This window comes from Chrysochloris asiatica, unplaced genomic scaffold (assembly GCF_000296735.1).
Source record: "Chrysochloris asiatica unplaced genomic scaffold, ChrAsi1.0 scaffold00033, whole genome shotgun sequence".
Taxonomy (NCBI): domain Eukaryota; kingdom Metazoa; phylum Chordata; class Mammalia; order Afrosoricida; family Chrysochloridae; genus Chrysochloris; species Chrysochloris asiatica.
The window spans coordinates 846,771-854,373 of NW_006408551.1; the positions used below are offsets into that span (position 1 = coordinate 846,771).

At 39.3% G+C, this 7,603-nt stretch overlaps 1 pseudogene; it reads right to left on the reverse strand.

The window, feature by feature from the left end:
- Window positions 1–5,494: 5,494 nt before the first annotated feature.
- On the reverse strand, window positions 5,495–6,711 carry LOC102836916 (annotated as a pseudogene).
- Window positions 6,712–7,603: the final 892 nt, after the last annotated feature.

The following is a 7,603-nucleotide window of genomic DNA, read 5'->3' on the forward strand; positions in this document are numbered from 1 at the left end:
GGGAGTGGAGAGGGAGAGAGTTTAAAAACAAAACAGGCTGAAAACTAAATCCTGAGGTACAACATAACAAGGAAGAGTGGCATCTTGAAATTTATCACACAGATGAAAGAGAACATTAAACTCATACTCATACTAGGCTACAGAAATTTTTTCTTTCTTCTCTCTCTCCTATCCTTTTAACACGATAATAGATTTCATTATCCAATTGGGTTTTAAGGGGGGTTTTTATAGTTGTTTGGGGGTGTTTTGTTTTTTCTTTAGTTCTGTTGTGTTTTGTTTTTACCCATAGGGGGCTCTATCTCTCCCTATACTACCCAAGAAGAGACAGCAATTGCTGCCATACAGTTAAGATACAATTATACCCTATAAAGCCCCACAGTACAGGCAAGATCCAATAACAACTGCCACACACCAGGGAGGCTGACAACACAAGTGAAAATTACTCTGAGTTAAGCAATAAGAAAATGAAAAGGGACGCCCACCTCCTGATTACATCTACCTGGAGACAATCAGAAAGCATAAAAAAAAAAAAAAAAATACCAAAACACAACTCAATTAAATATTAAGGCCACAGATAAACATTAAGCATGTCTAAAAATAAAAAAACAGATGACCATATCTGCACACATAAAGGAACAATATAAAACGCCTGAGACAAATGACCTAGAGGTAGACCTGGACTCCATTCTTGAAGGTGGGCAGGACTTGGAAGTGCCTGAGAAGGAATTCAGAAAGTGATTATAAAATGTTTCAAAACACCTTATAATGGAGTTGAGAAAAATTAGGAAGAAATCAGGAAAGCACTACAGATACAATCAAATAAGATAGATACAGCATTGGAAATAATCCAAAAGCTACAGAAAGAGGTCCACATGATCAATAATAGAATATCAGAAATAGACAATTCACTGAAAGGGCAAAGGAGTAGAATTGAAGAGATGAAAGGCAAAACTATTGAGCTGGAAGACAAATGTCTCAATACCACTAATATAGAAGAACAAACAGAAAAAAAGGTTAAAAAAATCTGAAGAAGGTCTAAGATTCATGTTGGACAACAAGAAGAGGAATAAGTTAAGAATTATCAGCATTCAGGAACAGGAAGAACCACACAAGTCCACAGAGGAAATGGTTGAAGAACTGATGGAATAAACTTTTTCTAACATCTTGAAAAGTGAAAAGATAAGCATTCAAGAAGCTCAACAAACCCCAGGAAGGATAGACTCCAAAAGAAAATCACTGAGACATGTCATAATCAAGTTCCCCAAACTCAAAGATAAGGAGACAATACTGGAAGCAGCTAGGGAAAAAAGAAGCGTTACATACAAAGGCAAGCAAGTCAGATTAAGCTCAGATCACTTAGAAGAAACCATGTAGGCAAGAAGGCAATTGTTGTTGTTAGGTGCCATCAAGTCGGTACCAACCCATAGCGACCTTATGCACAGCAGAACAAAACACTGCCCGATCCTGGGCTAACCTCATTACTGGTGCCACGCTTGAGTCCATCAATGCTCCCACTTGGCCAATCCATCTCGTTGGGGTCTTCCTCTTTTTCTCTGACCCTTCACCAACCAAATATGATATCCTTCTCCAGTGACTGGTCCCTCCTGACAATATGTCCAAAGTATGAGAGATGAAGTTTGGCCATCTTGGCCTCTAGAGAGCACTCTGGCTATACTTCTTCCAAACCAGATCTATTTGTTCGTTTAGCAGCCCATGGCACTTTCAATATTCTCCTCCAACACCATAATTCAAAGGCATCAATTCTTCTACGGTCTTCCTTATTCACTATCCAGCTTTTGCATGCATATGAGGTTATTGAAAATACCATGGCTTGGGTCAGGTGCACCTTCGTCCACAAACTGACGTATTTATTCTTCAACACTTTAAAAAGGTCTTGTGAGGCAGATTTGCCTAATGTGATACATTGTTTTATCTCTTGACTGCTGCTCCTGTGAGTGTTAATAGTTGATCCAAAAAGAATGAAATCCTTGACAACTTCAATCTTTCCTCCGTTACTAAGAATGTTGTTTATTGGACCAGTGGTGAGAATTTTTGTTTTCTTTAAATTCAGATGTAATCCATACTGAAGACTGTGCTCTTTCATCTTCATGAGTAAATATTTTAAGTATTCTTTCAACAAGCAAGGTTGTATCATCTGCATATTGTTAATGAGTCTTACTCCAATCCTGATGCCATGTTTTTCTTCATATAACCCAGCTTCTCGTATTATTTGCTCAGCATACAGGTTGAATAAGTATAGTGAAAGAATACAACCTTGTCACACACCTTTCTTAATTGTAAACTACTCAGTGTTCCCATGTTCTCTTCAAACAACTGCTTCTTGGTCAAAATACAGATTCCTCATGAGCACAATTAAGTGTTCCAGAATCCTCATACTTCACAATGTTGTCCATAGCTTGTCATGATCCTCACAATCGAAGGCCTTTGCATGGTCAATAAAGCACAGGTAAACATCTTTCTGATATTCTCTGCTTTCAGCCAAGATCCATCGGACACCAGCAATGATATCCCTCATTCCACGGCCTTTTCTCAATCAGGCTTGAACCTCTGGAAGTTCTTTGTCAATGTATGATTATAGCCATTTCTGTATTACCTTTAGTAAAATTTTACTTGCATGGAGTATCAAAGGGATTGTCCAATGATTTCCACATTCCGTTGGGTCACCTCTCTTTGGAATGGACAAAAACATGGATCTCTTCCCATCAGCCGGCCAGATAGTTGTCTTCCAAATTTCTTGGCAGAGATGAGTGCTTCCTGTGTCGCCTCACTTTCTTGAAAGTTTTCAATTTTTATTCCATCAGTTCCGGGTGTGTTGTTCTTTGCCAATTCCTTCAATGCACCTTGGACTTCCTCCTTCCCTATCATTGGCTCTTGATCATATGCTACCTCTTGACATGGTTGAACATTAACCACTTCCTTTTGGTACAGTGACTCTGTGTATTCCTTCCATCTTCTCTCTCTTTTTTTTTTTTTTTTTAATAGGGCAGAATGTTTTTACTCTTTCCTCCTAAAAATGTTGACAGATACATAACTGCCCAGATTATGAAAATCACTTGGTGTCCATTCCTATTCTTCAATACATTTTTGAATCTACAGAATCTAGACATCTTTCAGGTAGCAGAATGATTTAAAATCAACTAAGAGAACTCGCTCTGCAAATATTTTGTGTGCAATCTTCTGCACATTACCACAATAACAAAGTAAAATGTCCTTATACTTTTAAAAGATATTAAAAGCAAATACTATTTCTTAGCTCTTAAGTAAGGAAGAAAGTGCTGGTGGTGACATAAGATAAGCACTGGACTGCTAGCCACAAAGTTGGCAGTTCAAACCCACCAGCTGCTCTGCAGGAAAAAGACGAGGATTTCTGCTTCTATAAAATTTACAGCCTCGGAAACCTTATACAGGGTCACTATGAGTCGGAACGGATTCATTAGCACCTAACAACAACAAAAAAAAAAGAGGAAACTTTTTTTTTCCTCAAGTGGGGTGTGTTTTCATAAGTAATAAACATAAACTTTGTCAGCTGTACAAATGTCTCATTTATAAAAGATGAATAATTTGATTCAAAGGATCCTAAAACATTTCATCAATATGAGTGCAATTTAAAAATAGAAATACAGTACATATAAATCATCCATTAACATATTCTTTTACTTTCTACAAAATCTTCAATTAAAGAATGATAGCTTAGGTAAGCTACCCCATTTTTCCAGCATTTGTTGGGTCAGACTAGCTAACAAACCAAAGGAAGTCACACAACCTTTGAAGTTTCAGGATTCCTATCTATCAGATGAGGGCGCTGGACCACTGCCCTTCTACATCTCCCCAACCTAGAAAGGTGTATGCTCAGAGAATTGTTAATTTTACAGAATCTTTTTGAGACTGAGGTGTTTTTGCTCAACACGTTTCCCAGATAAATAAAGCTCTCTGGTTAAAATGGCAGCTTGTAGTCACATTTAAATTTAATATTAAATGTGTTTCCCTGTCACTTAAAAGAAGATAAAGTCTGACTAGTATCAATCCCCTAGGTTTCACAGTTTCTTAGACTGTGCAGCTGGTCAAGTGATCCACAGAAATGGCTTGGACCCTGGCTCACATTTTTTTGTAACTTTGGGCCAAAATATGAATCTCAAAACTTGCTCTGTTTCCCACTGTTTTTAAGACCAATATTGATTATGCGATGGGGCTTCTCAAAGTTCGTGGAACATTCCGTTCTCTTTAAATTCCATTTTTCTACAAACTTTTTGAAACCTCTTCGGATACCAAAGTATCTGTCAACTACATATTAATTAATTGCATACAAATGCAAAGGCTTGTTGTAATGAAACTAAGATGACTTTTTCCCATGAATAAAGTCTGGATATTTTGATAAAAAATGTTCTTATGTCAGGGCTCATAATGGTCAACAGACTCCATTCGTTAAGTTTTCTGACTGTTCTCTGTGGTCATTTCATTCTCCTTCTCATTTGCTGCTGTATCTTTTAAATGCAACAGCCCTGAGATTCAGGTACTTTTTCCTACAGTCTAGCAATCTGACTTGAAAATAGGCAGAAAGCAAAACTCTAAGATCTATGACTTTAGCAAACGTGTGGCCACTATTCTCTTTAAGAGAGTGGTTCCATTAACTAAACGAGACATCAGATGAACTTAGGAAATGCTCTAAAATCAGAAGCCCTACAGACTCTGATTCAATGTGAGGGGTAGAGTCTGGAAAAACTGTTTCTCAAAAATGCCCCCAGATAATATCCATATAACCGATTAGTTTGAGAGTCACTGCTTTACCCTCCCGATCTGCTTCAAAATTTTAGTAGCAGCTAGTTTGCTTGTTTTTTAAGATGAAAAATTTCCTCTTGCACTGACTTCATGTACATTTGGACTAGAGTGCCTGTGACCTTGGCTAGAACTACTCATTACAATCTCTTGCAGGGAAATTTGAAAATGATTCAATTAACTTCAGAGTGAAGACAATTTGTGTAGATGCTGAAAGGTAGCTGGGTCTACACTGAGAGGGCCACTGTTCTGTTTTTCTTGTCACTGGTCCTTTATAAAGACCATCTTATTACAGATGTCAATGGCAGAACTCCTCCAAACCACAGAAGGATGACTAGCTAGTCAGTGTTATCAAGAAAATGTTTCTGGTAGACATAAATATAAAGTATCTCTTAAAAGTACATAGCTTCCTGTAGAAACTCCCAAACTTCTGAAGTACCATAAAGATAAAAGCAGGCTAAAACACAGTTGCTTAAAAATATACTCAGATGACTTGAAAATATACATGTAAAATAGGTATCATTTCCTCCCTTAGGAGGTTAAACAGGCGTGAATGGAATTCCATGTCCATTTATTCTACCCCATCTGTTAACTGTGAAAATAGCATGTGAAGTATTTGGAATAGTAGAGTTCTGGACACAGTCCCTTCCAAATTCAGTGCAAAAGCCACGTTTGGGTTTCCCAGGTATCCCAAGGGTCTCTAGGCACTGCGGAACGTAGTCATGTCTTTTGGTTCTCTGCTGGGGACACGCCAGTCATCAGCCTCAGTGATTGGTGTTGTAATGCTTCCAGGCAGCTTTGTTGTATACTGGGAGTCTTTCTGTGGAGTCTGTTGACAGAGCTTTAATGTAAATAACTGCATCTGTTCCATAGCCTTCCAGGGAATACAGCTTTAGGCCTCCTTGGAAGTACTGTGCATAAAAGTCGAGATATGGGTAATCCATAACCAAAACCAGCCAGGGGCACTGCTCGAGACGTCTCAACACAAGGGCTGGGTGCAACAGAATACATGTAGTTGAAGAGTCTGTCAATCTTCCTCAGAGGAACACCCCCTCCACGGTCACTCATCTTCACAGTCAAATCCTCATTACCTACTGTGACATGGACCTGGATGGGGGGGGGGGGGGCGGGGTAAACTCCTTTGTCAGCATGGTGCTCCATAGTTGCTCTCATTGCATTCTTGAAAAGCTCAAACACCATGTGATAGAGGTGGGATGGTACATAAACCACTTGTATTGGTTGTCCTGGTGATTTTGCGTTTAGTTCTTTAAGTTTCAGTTCAGGAGAGCTAATGTAATATAAATCACATTTCATAGCCATCTTTAATGACTTCAACTACGTTACAGTTTGGATTTATACTTCCAATGTGTTTCCGATGAGAGAGGCTTCCTTTGCCTTTACCACCAAACAATAAAAAGTGTTGATTAAGTAACATTCTAATAGAAATGCGACTCATATAGAAACAGTCCAAGAAGTACTGAACATTCTGGCTGGTGACAGGATCCACCCCAAAGCTCTCCTTATATTCAAGCATACCTGGGCCATGGTGGGAATGACATCATTGTGTCGGTTCCTGATCCGTATCACAGTTTCTATAAAGTCATAAATAGCTTTAGCATCTTCAGCACTTCTGTCCTTAAAATCAAGAAGCTCCTGAAGACTCTGGATATACCAGCTTTGTACCAACTGAACTGATGGCGTCCTGAGAAGGTTATCTGGAAGGAGACTTATTTCTTTCATTATGTTTGCCAGTCTGACAGGCAACTCTTGTCGTAGAAACATAAATGAGGTCTTTTCACAGGCATTCACAGATCCAAAGTCCAGAAACTGCTTCATGGAGAGCAGAGATGGCGAGAAGCGCGCATAGAAGTCCACTTGGCACGGAACGCTGCGTTCAACCGAGCCTGCAGCTGGTTCTGAGCCAGGAGGCGCGTGGCCCCAGGAGGCTCCTTGCAGCAGCCAGCAGCCGCGCCATCTGCATGTCGAGCCTCCCTGGAGGAGCTGGATGGAGCCCCAGGTGCCAAGTCTCCGCCCAGCCCGGTGCTACGTGAAGGACGTGGCAGCCAGCTGGCCTCCTTCCATCTTCTCTTGATGCTTTCTGCATCATTCAGTAATTTTCCCAAAGAATCTTTCAATAACGAATGTCGAGGCTTGAATTTTTTCTTCAATTCCTCAGCTTGAGAAATGCAGATTGTGTTCTTCCTTTTCAGTTTTTTGATTCCAGATTTTTGCACATTTTGTTGTAATAGTTGGCTTTATCTTCTTGAGCTGATCTTTGAAATTTTCTGTTCAGCTCTTGGACCTCCTCACTTCTTCACTTGCTTTAGTATCGCTACACTGGACAACAAGTTTCAGTGTGTTTTCTGACAACCATTTTGACCTTTTCCTTCTTTCTTATCTTCTTAATGACTTTTTGCTTTCTTCATGTATGATGTTCTTGATGTCATCCCACAACTCTTCTGGTCTTTGATCTTTGGTGTTTAATATACCAAATCTGTTCTTCAGATGATCTCTAAATTCAGGTGGGATATATTCATGGTCATATTTTGGCTCTGGTGAACTTGTTTTCATTTTCTTCAGTTTCAATTTGAATTTGCATATGAATAATTGATGGTCTGTTCCCCAGTCTGCCCTTGGCCTTGTTTTCACTGATGATATGGAGCTTTCCCATCGCCTCTTTCTGTAGATGTAGTCACTTTGATTTCTATGTATTCCTATGGTGAGGTCCATGTGTATAGTCATCTCTTATGCTGTCTAAAGAAGGTATTTTAAATGAACAAATCATAGGTTTTGCAGAATTCTATCATGC